The sequence below is a fragment of the Bombina bombina genome, chromosome 5 (genome assembly GCF_027579735.1).
Source record: "Bombina bombina isolate aBomBom1 chromosome 5, aBomBom1.pri, whole genome shotgun sequence".
Classification (NCBI taxonomy): Eukaryota; Metazoa; Chordata; class Amphibia; order Anura; family Bombinatoridae; genus Bombina; species Bombina bombina.
The window spans coordinates 524,901,809-524,918,816 of record NC_069503.1 but is presented as its reverse complement, the minus strand read 5'-3'; positions in this window follow the sequence as shown (position 1 = coordinate 524,918,816).

Here is a 17,008-nt window from a genome sequence, read left to right as displayed (position 1 = left end):
AGGGCCCGATGGAATCTGTCTAGCTGGAATTCAATAGAGCTCCCATCTTGACCGTCAGGTTTCATTAATTTGTTAAGCAATTTCTGGAGATAGGGCAACAGCTCAGCAGCTTTGATGGTTTCTGGGATGCCTCTGATCCTGATGTTTTGACGTCTGCCCCTATTATCCAGGTCTTCAACCTGATCTTGTAGTTGCTGAATAAGGGTAGAATTTTGAGAGGTGTGGCGTATTTGCTGGTCTAAAATTCTGTCAGTTTGTTCAATGTCTTCCTCCAGATGCATGATTCTGTTGCCAATCTCAGTTATTTCTTTCTTGACCTCTAAAAGGCTTGACTTAATCATAGAACTCACTTGAGTAATAAAATTAGTGAAATCTTCTTTTAATGGGAGTGCCATTATATCTGCTTTTGTTAGGGTGGTGTCTTCCCCTGTTTGGATATCTGCTGCAGATTGTGTGGTGGCTGTCTCATGTGATTTAGGGGATGAATTCGGTGAAGGATTCTCCATGTTCTTAAAAAAGGAATGAACTTTTGATGTTTCAGGAACTAGTCCCTTGCTGGATTTTTCAGATCTAGGGCCCTTTTTTGAAGCCATGAAACTGCAGAATGTAGGGAGATAGCTGATACCCCGCTGTTGCTAAATGATATATTTATATAGGTAGCTGGAGTAGCTACGTCAGCAGTGATTAGACGATATATGCTCTGGCCCACGTGTGTACAGTTATAAAGAGATATGGGTGTGAGATTGAAGATAGAAGTATAACAGTTTATAAAGTCACATATCCTTTTACAGTGGCGATCATGTAGATGTAGACAGGCTTAGTAACCAGGGTACAAGGCATTAACTCTAATCATGTTGCGCTGCTTCATCTTTGAGCATGGAGATAAAAAGGTAGCGCAATATGAAGCCTGAGGCCTAGTGAGCGTTTTAAGGTACGGAACAACCGTTAACAGAAATGTCCATTATTTCAAAGGTCTGGGTGTAATATTCCCCCTGTAAGTGTAGTCATTGCTGTGCGCCAGAGGTTGATGATCAGGGCTATGCAGTGGGGGCTTTTGTCATGCTGTGATGTAATCACTTACTAAGGCTAGCGTCAGCAGTATGTCTCCTTAATTTCAGCCGGTTCCGATTACAGGCGGTGAAGCTGCTGTGTGTTGTGCTGAAGGCCCAGCTGGTATCACTCGCTTGCTCACTTTAGGAGCTGCGGCTGCGAGAAAGGGTGGATGAGAGCTCAGTGGTGTTAAGGCTATGAGCCACGTGGTCCGCCGTTCCGCTCCGTGGCAGCTGCCGACTGTCAATCAGTTATGCTGCTCCAATTTATATTGATGTGCTCGGCAGGTGTTCGGCTGCCAAAGGCACTGGTTTTCAGGGCATTGGGGTCTTTTCTCTGCTTGTGCTGTGACTGTTCAGCCGACCTCACACCGGAGCTCTAGAGTCCTGCGGCCATCTTGGTGCAGGCTTGCTCCGCCCTCCGTAATTATTTTGTTTAAGTGGTACTAGCGGACATTATTCATCTTCTATACCAGTCAGCAGGGTTTTTCTAAAAAAAAGTATACTGAGTTGAAATCACTTGCCACTTTCACTAGTTTAACCTGGAGATACACCAGCCATACTGATATGAATACAGTACTAGTGTGATTAGCGGTACTTAACTGAAGGCTATATAAGAACCTGTCATTGTTAATAGTACTAATACTGGCAAGCCACGATTACCTTAGCACAAGCCGTTCTCAGTTATAATAGAGGAGCTGACTATTTATCTATATTAATTTTATACTCTATTCAGCCTACTATTGGAGGCAGTGTAACTGTTGAATAAGCAGAGATTATAATGAATGCTTATTAATAGATCGTCTATAACTATTAGCATTACAAGGATATAGTTACCTTATGAGTTATAAGAGTTAATATAGTGATTATTTACAGCCATTCTATTATCTGAAAAGGACGTTGTTTATGGAAACTAACCATTTGCTATTAGGATTATAGCACTTTAGCAAGCTAGTGGGTAGTAGTGGTTTATTTGTTGATATGATTCATTTAATTTAATTTTACGACCCTTAGTACTATAGGGATTCATTTTATTACATTCCAACAAGTGGGTAAGAGTATCGTGGTTTAACCTATTCTTTTCCCAAGTGGAATCCATGCACATATTATCCAAGGATATAACATATAGTACTTCTGTGTCGCTTCATATGTTTAATATATGCTTGTGGAGCCAATTCCTACACCACTTATTTAGTCTGAATTAAAATAAGCTGACGTTATGGTGTCTTTACAAGAGGTAAGAAATCTGTATACCTATGTTCAAATCACATCAACACAAATAGCTTTATTTCACTCAGCAGCATTACCAACAATGAGTGGTGATAACTATACTCTGTAAATAAGTGGAGAAGTACCGTTATTCAGGGTCACACTCCTGAATACACTTAAAATATTATTTAAAAAAATGTCACTATCCCACGACCCATAATTGGATTATTTATAGAATCTTAGACCAGATCCTGATTTAACTGGCTGATATTATTACTAGTGACCCGTGAATTCCCGAATATAACCATTATTTCAACCAGGTTTTTTGCTGCTAGCATTTTAGTTTTAACTTGTCCCATTATTTTAACTATGTTCTAATAAAGTTTGACATTTTAATATTGTTTGACATTTTTTCAGCCTCCAAATATTTTTGGGGTCTTATTTTAGTGCTTATATAGTATCACTTCTTTGGTTTAGTTTGCCATCAATCTCAATTCTTTTTCACTAAAGATATTTGGGACGCAGCAAAGGTGTCTGTATTTGAAAGAACAGCTATGTTTTCCAGTGAATACATTAATATGAGTGAGAGGCTTGTTGCAGGGTCAGATAGAGGCTAATCAGTTCCAAGCCTATGGGTTATTGAGAAAAATTAAAAAAAGAACTGAAATAGGCCACAGGGAGATAGGCGTGTAGTTCCTCAGCTGGGTTACAGCAGTGGTTTTTCCCCTTCTAATGTGAAGGGTGGCAGGTTTTGTGTGCCCAAAGGAAAATAACTAAAGTAACTGAAACTGAACTGTATGGAGTTATTTAGCAGTATGGTGAGCCTGATTGTTCTTGCTCCTAATGTGGCAGCTTAGTGGTGCCAGGCATGGTGGGTAAAGGGGGGGGGAGTGCTAAACACCCTTCTTGTATTTGCTGCACCAGTTTGTGTGTGTAAATTTGCAGGCTTTTGAGTACAAGCGGGGACAGTCTGTGCAGATGCGCTTAGCAAGATGTTGAGTGCAAGGCAGCAAGGTACATGTGTGTGCGGTGGAGGCCGTAGTGGTGCTTTCTGCAATACCTTACCCCCCTCTATTGACTCAGCGTTGTTGTTTGATGGCACAGTGTATTCTGTGTAGTGCCGTTTAAGTGTCACTAAAGCGCTTTATAGTCGAGGGCCTCTGTCTATGTGAGGGTGAGTGTGGAGTGGCCTTTCCAAGATTGCGTCAGGGAGGTTGTGCCATGATTGTTGCTGACTTCCTGGGGTTAGGGTGATTGACAGGTCTTTCATGCTGTGGTAACCGGCTGGCAGGAGTGCAGCAAGGTTTGCGCGTGGGAAAGCAGATGGGAATTAGGTTTTTAGTCTGTTACTGGGCTGTAAAGACAGAGCCCACTCTCCCTGCTTCCATCTGCTAGCTCCGCTCGACCGAATGTCCCCCTTTATCTATATTTTTACTTAATTCCTCGTAGAATCTAATTAAATTAGTTTAACATGATCGATTGCTCATAAAACCATGCTGATTTTAACTCATAATCTTGTTTACACGAATATACTCATAAATATAATCCTTTATAATCCCTTCAAGTATCTTCCCCACTATTGATGTCAGACTAACTGGTCTATAGCTTGCTAAATCAGCCTTTCATCCCTTTTTAAAAAGTGGCACCACATTAGCACCACATTAGCTTTACTCTCCTGGGGTACTTTGCTGAGGATAACGAGTCTTGAGAAATTAAGAGGTTGAGCTATAAAAGTCCTAAATTATTCACCTTAATATTATCCAGTTTTTTTTTCCTGATATCCTCTAGAGATAACCCAATTAATTCTATGGGCTTGTCAATTCTAGTTTTTTGTTAAAGTATCTCCCATTAGCTCCTCTCTTGTGAATACTGAAGAAAATAACGGGTTTAGTAGCTCAGCCTTCTCCCTGTCACTAATTAATTAATTATGCTACCCTTCACACATTTTAATTTACCTATATTGTCCTTCTTAGATTTGTTGCCATTTATGTACTTAAAAAAAAACTTTTAGGGTTGGATTTAGAATCCTTTGCAATAAATTTTTCATTTTCAATTTTAGCTAATTTGATTGCTTTTTTTGCTTGCTTTGTTACACTGCTTATGGGAAGTGATTTCAAATGTGAACATGTTATGATTACTGTTACCCAAATGTTCTTTGACTTCTATGTTTGATATTATGGGGCCGATTTATCAATGTCTGTCCAATATGATACGCTGAATAGAATCAGGCGGATTGCAGACCGCTGCTTCAGAAGGAAGGAACAGTGGTCTTGAGGCCGCTGCTTCATAACTGCTGTTTCTGGCAAGCCTAAAGGCTCAAGCGGAAACATTGGCATCAGGTGTCATTCGGTCCTTGATAAATCCGCCCTAGAATCTGTATTGTTTGATAGCACTCAATATAGCTTTATTCCTAGTTGGCTCCTCTATTAATTGTGCCATGAAGTTATCCCTTAAGACCATTTAAATATCTATCTCCCTTAGCTGTATTACTAGTTTCATTGGCCCAGTTTATTTCGGGATAGTAAAAATCTCATATTTACAGCACTGGAATTATTAGCAGCCTTTACTATTTGCATTAGTAGTTGAGTTTCCTCCATGTCACTAATGTTGGAGGGCTTGTAGCATGTTCCTAGTAATATTTTTTTAGGATTCCCCCCCCACACTCTTTTTTTCAACCCACAGTGTCTCTACATTATCACTTGTATCCTCAGAAATATTTTCCCTCATTGTAAGTTTAAGTTCAGGTTTAATATACTTGCAAATTTCTCCACCATTTTTATTACTCCTGATCCTCCTAAATAAAGTATAACCCTATAAGTTAACTGCCCATTCATGTGAATCATCCCACCAGGTTTCAGTAATAATGATAATATCATAGTCCTCTTCTGCAACTAAGAGCTCCAGCTCTCCCATTTTACCTGTCATGCTTCATGCATTTGCTCTTATACATTTAATTTTCATGAGCTTTCTGCTGCTATTTGGTGGGCTTTCCTCCAAACTTTCTAATGTGACATTTACTTCTGTCATCCCTTCCTTGAGATATTCTTGGTATGTCATATTTACAGACTCACCTGTCTGTTCTATTATGTTTGGCCTGATAATCCTCCCGTTTGCCATGTTTAAAAGATTCTCTAAGGGTGCTACCATCATCTCCCCCAAAACACCTGCATCCATGTCATTCAGGTACATTCAGGTACATTTTTACGCCATGTTTTTAACCTTTTCCCATTCTGCCTTACTGGGTTAGCACATGGCACTGGTAATATTACCTTGGAGGAACTTGCTTTAAGCTTGCTACCTAACTCCCTGAAGTTATTTTTTAGGACACTCCATCTCCTGCTGATTTCATCATCAGTGCCAATATACAACATCAAACCCACAACATGACTGCAGGATCAAACCCAAATCCCTCTAAAAATCTATCAATACGCTTCCCAATATGCCTAACATGAGCCCCTGGAAGACTTCAAACTGTTTAATGGATCTGGTTGACAAATTAACCTATCAACCTTTCTAATAATAGAGCCTCCTACAACCAACATCTGCCTCATGCCCAGACTTTTATGCCCCTCTACCTTGTCTGAAGGACTGTTCACTATAGTATTCTTCTCCTCCATGACTGAAGGACTGCTCACTATACTAGGCAGAACAGCCTTCTCTAACATTGCCACCCCTGAACTGATATCCCCAACATCTTCACTCAATGTATCGGGGTGTACCAGCTCAGAATTGGCCTGTCTCTTACACTTACTTTTACTTTCCTCTTCTAACTCTGACCCAGCTATTTTCCAGAGCCTCCCCATCTGAATCCTCTCTATTCCCACTGCTAGAACCATGAACAACTTGCTCAGTCATATCCATTTCCCTTTCGCGTGTCTGAATATTATGCAGTGTTGTAAAGGAATATGAAACCCAAAATTTTACTTTCATGATTCAGATTGAGCATGCTAATTTACTACTATTAGCAATTTTTCTTTGTTCTCTTGGTATCATTTGTTGAAAAGCAGGGTTGTATAATGCTTAGGAGACAGCCCATTACTGGATAACTATATGGCAGCATTTTTTGCAAGAATGTTATTCATTTGTAAGAGCACTATTTCCTGCTGTGTAGTGCTCCAGATGCCTACCTAGGTATCTCTTGAACAAAGAATATCATGGGAATGAAGCAAATTTGATATTAGAAGTAACTGAATTTTTTTATTATTATTATTATTATTATTATTATTATTATTATTATTATTATCGGTTATTTGTAGAGCGCCAACAGATTCTGCAGCGCTTTTTTATTGTTATGCTCTGTCTGACTCACAAAATCAATTTTTTGGGTTTCATATCCCTTTAAGGAAATTACATTTTGTATGAAAAAAACCCTACATAAATCTTACAGGAAAGTTAGATTTAAACATTCATTGCAACAATACATATTTATAATTTATTTGTACTGATCCAGTAGGAATTTATATATATATAAATTCTAAATTACTTTTTTTTTTAATTCCTGATATAATACCCTACATTATCTATTTAACACCTAGATTATGAGTTTTGCGCTATAGAGGGTGCGAAGCGAATGCAACAAAAGTTGCGTTATTTCACCCTCCATAGCACTGCCATTACAAGTTTTTGAAAAGCCGCCTTGTGCATGCGATATGGCTCCATACCACACAAAATACAAGCGCTGCTTTGACGTGCTAGTGCACGCTTTCCCCATAGACATCAATGGGGAGAGAGTGATAGAAAAAAAAACACCTGCAATCACGGAATGAAAAGCTCTGTAACGCAACCCCATTGATGTCTATGGGGGAAAAAAAAGTTATGTTTAAACCTAACACCCTAACACAGAGGTTTAATTACAGGAAAGTGATCAGAGCAGATTTAAAGGTTATAAAAAAAACAAAGGTAATAAAAACAACAAAAAGAACAGGCAAAATAAGAAAGTCACGTTTTCTGACAGTGAAGCTGAATCACAGGATGAAGGGCAAAATTCGGGCAAGGGATCTACCTCACGTGATGACAGAGAAGAAGGGGATAGACAAGAAAAAGGTTTAGACTTAGCATTAGATTTAGGGGCCAAACTCTTCCACCCAGGCGAGGGAGATCACAGAGCAAATACAACTAAAATCAGTCATAAACTTTTCAAGTCACCAGTTAAACCATACAGAATTGAAAGTACTATCTTTAGGTTTGAATTTTGTTCCTAGTGAAAACTTTAATCTTTTTCAGACCATAATAGATGTTAATAAATTGATTAGAAATGTAACCCTTAAAAAACATTTTAGAAATGAGCATCAAACATATGAACATACAGAGGCCTCATATGAGAGACCAAACATAGCCGGTAAAGGGGCCTTAGGTTTTCATGAAGCCAGTAATTTAGAGAGTCTGGAGACTTTATTCAGTGAAGGGTTCCATGGTCAAGAGGAACCAACAGAATGTATAGTTGAGAAGGGACCCTTGCTGAGAGAAGCCTCCAGATTCTATCCAATCCAATCAAGACAGAGGTGAAATTTTGGAAAAAAAATCAAAAAAGGGTGGAACAAGATCTAACAAAATTAGCTTACACTGTTGACAATAAAAATAATGAAATTTAACCAAATAGGTACTTCTTACATTAAAAAGTTTAGGTGAAAGCAAAGAGATAGTGATAAGAGCGGCAGACAAGGGGAGGTCTGTTGTGGTCATGGATAGGACATATTTTATTAATGAATCCTTACGACAACTAAATGACCAGCAACAATATGTAAAATCAAGTAGCAACCCCACAGTTCGTTTTCAGAGGGAACTGAGGCAGATAATTGATGATGGAAAAGAAGAAGGTAATTTGAATGACAAAACCTGTAATTATCTGCTAGTAGATCATCCTATTATTCCCATCTTCAATTTTCTGCCTAAAGTACACAAAACACTGACAAATGTAGTGGGTAGACCCATCATCAGTGGCATTGATTCAATGTATGAACATCTCTCTCAGTGGCTTGATAAGATTGTACAGCCACTGGTTAAAGAACTACACAGTCACTTGAGAGATATGAAACAATTGCTAATGGAGAAGGAGACTATCAACTGGAAAAGTGAGTGTAACTGGTTAACAGTGGAAGTGACAGTCGTATATTCAGCCATCCAACATAATAAGGGCCTGGAAGCATTAAACTTCTTTTTGAGGAGAAGTCAACTTTATGAGGACAATTTTTTTGGGACAGCGATGGGGGCAAAGTTTGCCCCCTCCTACGCAAATTTATTTATGGGCTGGTGGTTGCTGTCCCACATCTATGGAGGTAACTGCCCTCAGAGGGATCGCATTGTCTATTATTGCAGATATATAGACAACCTTTTTTTTATTTGGGATGGAGGGCGCAAAGAGGCAGATACTTTTTTTGGAAGTTCTCAATGTTAATCAAGCAGGCATTAAATTTACTTTTGAGTTTGGAACAGAAAGTATAAACTACCTAGATGTAATCTTAAAAGGAAGTATGACAGTTAAAGTAGACCTAGAGGTCTACAGGAAACCTATATTGGGCAATACTCTTCTGAGTGCCTGTAGCAGCCATCCTAAAAAAGTGTTCCATTCAGTGATTCAGTGAGAGGGCAGTTTATCAGATTAAAAAGAAACTGCACCAATAGAGACAGTTACAATAAGCATTCCGGAGGTTTGACAGAAAGACTTCTAGTAAGGGGTTACAATTTAAAGGACATAGGGCACCATATACTAAGGCTTCAAAATTTTCGCACAGACCGTATCGAATTAACCCACCGGCATTCGCACCATGCGGATAGAACTTCATTACATGAATGTGCTAAAAACCAAGCCATAAAATTTTGCATCTAATCTGTCTCGAAGACAATCGGATTATTGATAACTTTGAAGCTTCGCTCGGCACGAAAGAACAAATTTACTAAGCAGTCTATGGCCTAATTGGTTTAGTTCTTCACCCACGTGACCATCTAGGTGTCATAATAATCATACAAGCGGCAACGTTTAGCTGCTGACATGTATAAGAATGTGCATTTCCCAGAAATCTTAGAATATTGTTTATTTACTTTTCGGTATTTACTTAGAGAAGATGGGCTTGCTCCGGAGATTCAGCTACTTCCAAGTTCCAAGAAGACTCGCAACCCTAACTTCTCGCATCAACAGAATGTTGTACTTGTTTATCTAGTACTTGAATACTATGATAATATTTATGGTAGTCGAGTAAAGCAAACCCCCGGTTCCCGCAAAAAGATTATTTGGGAAACAATTAGTGACGCTGTGAGTGCTCAAGGACCAACGAAAAAAGATATTGAATCCTGCAAAAAAAGGTTCAATGATATCAAGCGTCAAACTAAAGCCAAAATTGCCAAACAAAAGCAATATGCACGTGGTACTGGAGGCGGATAACCTTATGACGCAGATTTGACTGACTTCGAAAGTGAAGTTCTACAGAGGCTTGGCATGGAGGTCATTGAGGGCATAACTGATGACTGTGATAGCGATATTCAAGGTAATTAAAAATTAATGTCCAAATTAATATTTATATTGTTTAATTGTCTGCACCAAAAATGTGTCTCTTACGTTGATGTTTTTATTAACCATTTTTTAATGTGCTATTTACTCGTATTATCCATTTTTCTTCTTTCTGTTTCTATCTTTATTTAAAAGCAGTAATGCAATCTTAGCAGTCAGCAAATTTTAGGTTCATCACCAGGGTTAGCGTTTGCTTATTGGAGGTCGACATTTAACCACCAATAAGCAAGCATAACCCAGGTTATGAACAAAAATTGGGCATGCTCATATGCACACTATTTATGCTTTTTAAAGAAACATAGCAAGAGAATGAATAAAAATATATAATACGAGTAAATTCAAAATTTGATTAAAATTGCTTGCCCTATCTGAATGATGAAAGAAAAAATGTTGATTAGTGTCCCTTTAATCACACCAATGCTAAATAAATTTATCATTTCAATTAGAGTTACAGCTATATGAAAAAAAAATATGATTCCTCACTCATATATGCAATAGTATTATAAAAAAATAATAACATTTAATTGGATTATGTAATTTGATTACTTCTCTGTTTATCTATTTCTTTAAAGGGACACTGAACCAAAAATTCTGCTTTCATGATTCATATAGAGAGCATGAAAATGTAATCAACTTTCTAATATACTCCTATTATGGCATGACTCAATAGAGATACATTCTGGACATACATGTAATATGTTAGTTAATGTGTTAATTGAAATCTTTATTTACTATTTCATAGGTGGTTCTGTTCGAGCATCGACTTCTGCATCTGTCAATACCCCATCTACCTCTATAGGACAGCTACCACGTCCGTCGACATCACATCAAATAGAAAATGTGAATATTAGACAACAACCACAACATGGGCAATATATACGCTCCACAACAAATACAAGCCACAGCCTATCGTCTGCTGATACTATTCCAGATGTAAGGAGCAGTACACCGGATACAGCGGTTGGAAGAAGCTCTGGTATGTATTTTTAAACCACTTATATATACACCTTTAAATATTTAAATATAAATTAAATATTAATCTTTAATTTATACATTTTATTTTTACAGCGGATGTTGGACGTCTATTCCGAGCTATGGTTGCAGATTCTGCACCACTTTTTAATGGTAAGTTACTTTTGGAAAGTAAATATAGGATGATAAGAAAAATTATTTTGGTATAAAGTAACTGTAAAATTTTAAACTTGTTGTAATGTCTATAGTTTGATAGTCACACTGTGAGACTATGAGATGGATAGACTAACATTAAACGCCCCTGTACTTAATATAGTTTACACTTTATTCTGTTTCGTGTTATATCCATCCAATATTATTGTATGTATTGTGATTTTATGTTAAAACAGTTTAAACATGCAAAATCACAATTATTTATTAAGAAGGCCTTTAATCTTATTGTTTAAAGCCAACATGACTGTATAAATGTCTCTTGTATAGTAACCCCTCTAACCATTACTTTAGGAACAAATCGTAATCTGATGTAACATAATGTTGGCTATTCTTCTTTTAATTGCTTTATTTCGAAATTTCTAATTATATATTTTTTTTTAATTTAATTTAAGATATCGTTGAGGAGGATGATTCCTCTAGAGAGGTCATTCTGAATCTTGTTCCAGTTAGAGCACATAGTCCAGAGGTTATATCTCCAGACTGTGGAAGCTTAACTCCTAACCTCTCACAGATGGCACAAGATCAGGATTTTGATATTCATGAGCCTGTAAGAAACCCCTCTAATGATCATGAGAATCCAAATTCACCACATGATGTTGTTCAAGAGCCGGCAATTGAAGCTTTGAAACCTGCACCTGCTGAACCTATACTGCAAGAGCAGGCACCTTTGGAAGATGCTGCTCTAAATTAAATGCTAAAACTTGCCAGTGGATATAGAGCAGACAGTAGACAGGTTCAGGATATTTTGTCTGGACATTTAGAAAGATTTGACAACTACAACCAGCAACGATTGGAACTGGACCGTGAAATCTTTCAGTGGCAAAGAGAAATGGACAGGGAAAGGAACCAACAAATAACCAGGGCCTTGGCAATATCTGAAAATAACATGCAGATGGCTCAAACTACTATGCAGTCTATGTTAGATATAATTAGAGATAGACATCAGAACCAACAGTCGCCAGATCCTAAAAGACAAAGGTTCCATTAGTGCAGTTATTTGAATCGTTTAAGTTATTATTATTGTTTTTTGTTGATCCAAAATATATTATTATTTTTATTTGTACATATGTTTATTAAAGTTTCTTTTATTTTTTTTCAAAATTAACTTGAAATCATTTAAAGGTTTAAAAATAATGTGACACAAAGACAAATCAAATTGAACAAAATTAAAATGTATTAAAACAGGTATTTGAAAAAATATGAAACAAAAAGGCATTATAAAAAATATGAGGGTCCTCCCGGCCACTGCAGTCATTTTTTGTTTGAAATTGACCTTTTTAACATAAAAAATGAATTGTAATGTTATCAAAGCGCAAATGAAATATCTATTTTATCGCACAAAAAAATCTTAGAATAAATAAATATATATATATATATATATAAACAGTATCAATACTGTAAATATGACAATATTAAAATTCAATAATTGCTTAAATGTTTTCAATAATATAAGTTTTGTAGAGATTTTGAACCTGGGTATTTAAATTCTTTATAGAATCCATTATTTGTTTAATTTCTTCACAAACAGAAGATTGCACTTGTGATACAACTTGTAACCCGGAATCTAGATAAGAAAATAAAATTTATAAAAAATTAAGGATTGTCACACAATTTTTCTAAAAAAAGGGTGTTAAAAAGCAGTTATCAATAATTTATTACCATTTAGATTAGAGGAGGTATTTTCCATAGCTGGACTTGTCTGTGTCAATTTAGAAACCTTAGATATTTCCAAGTCATTATCAGTATCAGAAATATTTGTTGAGTTTTTCTCACTACTTGCATCTGTAATATATATTTATAATTTGATGGATATATAGTTTTTTTAGATTGTATTATAATATTTAATAATAGAGTAAATTTACAAATAGCAAACATTTACCTAGTTGCATTGAGGGTGAAGTTAATGATATCCTTTGAGGAGCATCATTTTCCTCATTGTCACTGTATATGAAAGATTACAGAAGAACACAATTACAAACATTTCAATGTAATATTTGTAATGGTACCAAATATTAGAAAAATACCTTCTGTAGAAGAAAATTGTAATATTCTTCTGAACCTTTTTTTCTTCATTTTCAACACTCTTTTATTGGTTTCTCTTAATACCAAAAAAACCTAATCATTATTATGTTAATCAATTCTGTAACTATAGATATTTAATTCATGGTTCCTTTTGTACCTTGAGGTGTATGTACGATTGTTGGGCGCCTGACACCTCCTTTCTGTGGAGACAATTCTCTGTCAAGCAAAGACAGTGACAAGGGTGGGGATCTATCCTCACTGCTAGGTGTCAAATTTAGAACATGCCTTACATAACGTGGAGGAGGAGCACCACAAATATTTTATTTCTTCTTATCTGAAATAGTGAATACAGATATACAAAACAAGATTAAAAAATCTATTTTTCTATTCCACAAGTGTAAAACAATCATCAACTACAGTATGATAGTTGATGTATGCAGGAGGATTCATAAATTTGTATTTTTAAAAATGTATTGTAAATAGTTTTAGAAATAAAATAATTTTTAATAAAAGTTAACATTTTGTAAGTTAAAGTTTCATCCAGACATCATTGTTTATTAGTTTGTTCCAATTGTATATCTTACATATGTTTATAGTTTTTAGAATTTCGTTAAAATTAGAAATTAGAAAACCATAAATCATAATGTTAATAGATACCAAGTAAGAGTCAGTATGGACATTAAAGTTATCAATATGGTACACTTAAACCTAATTATTCTTTCATGGTTCATATTGATGCTGAAATTGTCAAATAATTTATAATTTAAGACAATAATAATTGTTTTATTATTTTAAATTATATTTATTTTTTTAACTGCAGGGATGTAACTTTGAAAAACAAGCACATTTTAGTTTCAGCGTCATGCATTGCAATTTCTTTTTGGAGTATTAGATTAGAAATAGCTCACAAACAAGTATTGATCTAAAATCAATTTTATAAACTTACATGTCCTTAAAAAGCTCCTAATGGATTGGTAATATTGTGGTTCTTGACGTCTAATATCACTGTAGCGTCTCAAACATTGACGCCTGGTCCTTTTAATTTTTGATACATGATACATTCTGCGTTTCATTTCATATATAGTTTTGTCCCTTTCATCTTGCATGACTCCTCGGACACCCCCTAAGCGTTTAGGAAAATATCGGTCCATAACATACACTAGAATTATCATTTCCCCAGATGTGAATGGTGTAATTCTCTTCATCCTTCCTGATCGCATAACAACTTTCTAAATGGGTGTGTCTAATCTCTAAAGCTACTAAATCTCACGTTATTCAGTGTTTCTATGCAACATTATTATATTTTTGTAAACTCTTCGAAATATTTACATAAAATAATTTTAAAGTTGTACTTTTTATTGTCAGTCTAGTTTTATTTTTGCATTTTCAGATGAAAAAATAATATGTGAATAATAATTAATGTTAAATGTAATTTAAGTTTTCAGTATATTTGTTAGTGGAAGTTCAATATAGTTATCAATAGTATAATTTATGTTAGTTTGTAATGTAGGAGAGTCATGTAATTATAGATCGTTATTATTATTTTGTTTATATAGTTATTATGTAATATGTTTGTTTTAAATAAAAATTAAAGTTTTATTATTAATCAATCACTAATGTGACATCTTTAAAAAAAATTGTATTGATATAGATTTTTAAGGGTTATATACACACATTATCAGCATGAGCTAATAATGAATTAGATTTAAACTAATTTGAATTTATAGACTTTAGATTACATTCACATCTATTTCGATGTTAGAAAAAATAAGACTGGTCTTATATATTAGCCTTCAAAAAAAATACATATGTGTATATTTATATTTTGATCATAAAAGGATATCTATTCAAATAAGGGTTGGGATCTATCCTCACTGCTAGGTGTCAAATTTAGAACATGCCTTACATAACTTCGAGGAGGAGCACCACAAATATTTTCTTTCTTCTTATCTGAAATAGTGAATACAGATATACAAAACAAGATTACAAAATCTATTTTTCTATTCCACAAGTGTAAAACAATCATCAACTACAGTATGATAGTTGATGATGTATGCAGGATGATTCATAAATTTGTATTTTTAAAAATGTATTGTAAATAGTTTTAGAAATAAAATTATTTTTAATATAAGTTAACATTTTGTAAGTTAAAGTTTCATCCAGACATCATTGTTTATTAGTTTGTTCCAATTGTATATCTTACATATGTTTATAGTTTTTAGAATTTCGTTAAAATTAGAAATTAGAAAACCATAAATCATAATGTTAATAGATACCAAGTAAGAGTCAGTATGGACATTAAAGTTATCAATATGGTACACTTAAACCTAATTATTCTTTCATGGTTCATATTGATGCGGAAATTGTCAAATAATTTATAATTTAAAACAATAATAATTGTTTTATTATTTTAAATTATATTTATTTTTTTAACTGCAGGGATGTAACTTTGAAAAACAAACACATTTTAGTTTCAGCGTCATGCATTGCAATTTCTTTTTGGAGTATTAGATTAGAAATAGCTCACAAACAAGTATTAATCTAAAATCAATTTGATAAACTTACATGTCCTTAAAAAGCTCCTAATGGATTGGTAATATTGTGGTTCTTGATGTCTAATATCACTGTAGCGTCTCAAACATTGACGCCTGGTCCTTTTAATTTTTGATACACAATACATTCTGCGTATCATTTCATATATAGTTTTGTCCCTTTCATCTTGCATGACTCCTCGGACACCCCCAAGCGTTTAGGAAAATATCGGTCCATAACATACACTAGAATTATCATTTCCCCAGATGTGAATGGTGTAATTCTCTTCATCCTTCCTGGTCGCATAACAACTTTCTAAATGGGTGTGTCTAATCTCTAAAGCTACTAAATCTCACGGTATTCAGTGTTTCTATGCAACATTATTATATTTTTGTAAACTCTTCGAAATATTTACATAAAATAATTTTAAAGTTGTACTTTTTATTGTCAGTCTAGTTTTTTTTTGCATTTTCAGATGAAAAAATAATATGTGAATAATAATTAATGTTAAATGTAATTTAAGTTTTCTGTATATTTGTTAGTGTAAGTTCAATATAGTTATCAATAGTATAATTTATGTTAGTTTGTAATGTAGGACAGTCATGTAATTATAGGTCGTTATTATTATTTTGTTTATATAGTTATTATGTAATATGTTTGTTTTAAATAAAAATTAAAGTTTTATTATTTATCAATTGCTAATGTGACATCTTTAAAAAATTGTATTGATATAGTTTTTAAGGGTTATATACACACATTATCAGCATGAGCTAATAATGAATTAGATTTAAACTAATATGAATTTATAGACTTTAGATTACATTCACATCTATCGATGTTAGAAAAAATAAGACTGGTCTTATATCTTATTCTTCAAAAAAAATACATATGTGTATATTTATATTTTGATCATAAAAGGATATCTATTCAAATAATAGTTTTGAATAAAATCAGTCAGTTTCTTTATGGATAACTTTTGGAAACATGCGTGAAATTGATACAATTCATACAATTATAAAAGTAAAAAAAAAAATAACAAAAAATGCACATGCTCACAAATTCTCTGATGAAAATAAAAAAATGTATTCATGGGGGGGGAAGCCTAGCCACGAAAGCTGATGGCTGCACACTGATAGTGCTCTGATACCCTGATGTTCTCAGCGCAAGGCTAAACACAACAAAAAACACTAAACTTGTCATAAACAAGCATAATTAATCTAGGTGTATGACTTCATAAGAGCGGAGACGAAATTTGGCACGGTGACCAGACTAAATAGGAGCGCAAGGTGAGGCCTACAGAAAAGACAGGTCAGAGCTGTGGCCTGCAGGACCCCGCGCCTCCCTACACCACAAGGAAACACAGCCTATTTGCGGAGGTTAGCTGCAGCCAGCGCATTATGTGAACATAATGCTGGGCGGCTGCTGGGAGGACATCCTTTGACTCTGAGGAGACAACTACAGAGAAGCACTTACCAGAGCATGGCTTGCGGTGACTGATGGCCCTTAG